Source organism: Pholcus phalangioides, unplaced genomic scaffold (genome assembly GCF_987345545.1).
Source record: "Pholcus phalangioides strain wild (caught in Gottingen) unplaced genomic scaffold, Ppha-v1.0 ptg000014l_1, whole genome shotgun sequence".
Taxonomy (NCBI): Eukaryota; Metazoa; Arthropoda; class Arachnida; order Araneae; family Pholcidae; genus Pholcus; species Pholcus phalangioides.
In genome coordinates this window covers 21502225-21503454 of record NW_028301607.1, presented here as the reverse complement: position 1 = coordinate 21503454, position 1230 = coordinate 21502225, and positions in this window count along the sequence as shown.

The following is a 1230-nucleotide window of genomic DNA, read 5'->3' as shown; positions in this document are numbered from 1 at the left end:
AATTTTACATATTACGAACCAAACAATCCTGTTTACAGCAAAACAACAGAAAAAATTGTGAGAAAATGAACTTACAGTTACAGAATGTTTTGAAGTTAAATACAGTACTTAATAAATGTTCAGTCCTCTGTGATGATTTAAAAATTTTTTCATCGTAGTCTGCTTGCCTGACGAGTGCCGTTTCTTCGCTTCCTGTAGCTTCTTCTTGTTGCTCAATGTATTTAATTGCACTTTCTAGTGCCTTAACTCCGTCGTTATGTGAAATTCTGAAAGCTCAACAGTTGGTGCTTGATCTTTTTTTTTTTTTCTGTGGGACGTCGGATAATACAGAACAGTCGGATAAACAGTACTCTACTGTATGTTGGAATTGATGAACGGCATAGTATTCTTCTGAAGACACAGCAGCAGAAAAGAGTTAAAATAAATTGACTTTACTCATGACATCCAACCAGTGTCGTCTTAATGCATGGGTCCGACCGAGCACGGCCCAGAAACCTCAAGTGCAGAGGGGCCTCATGAAAATGAGATCTGATTCAAATTATCTAGAGTAAATTTAGCAAGGTAGGGGGGGGGGGCTGAGAAAAATCATTTTAGCCGAGAACCTCTATGATATCCTATTTTTTTAAATATATTTTTTTTTTTTTTTTAATTTTTATTTTTTGTGAAAAAATGAAATTTTTTGTGAACAAATACGAAATTTCTGACCTAATTTTTTTTTTTTTTTTGGGAATAAAGCCAAAATTTATGATTAAAAATTTTTTTTTTGTGAAATTTCGGTTTTTTCTTTATACGAAATTTACGTATCCCTAAAGATGATACTGAGTTGGGCGCGTAGCCACCTAAGGCGACGGCCGCTAGCCAGCAGTATACTGCTGCCATCTAGTGACCTCAAAAGCCCTAATTATAAATACATTGTGCTACATAATTTTTTCTTCAGAAATTTATCCTCAAAATAATCCTATCAGTAGTTCTACAAATTATATTGCTATTATTTTTTCCATTAATTGTAAATTTTCATTTATCCTAAAATTATTTTTTTCAATAATTCTAAAATTATTTTTTTCAATAATTCTAAAATTATTTCTTCAATTCCATTCAATCATTGATTCCATGATTGAATCCATGATTCAATGCAGTTATCAAAACTTAGAGGAGAAATATACTTATATTTCTTCTCGATGATCTGTGTCCTACGGCGTTTTCCTTTATAATCTCGCCCAGCTCAAGTTT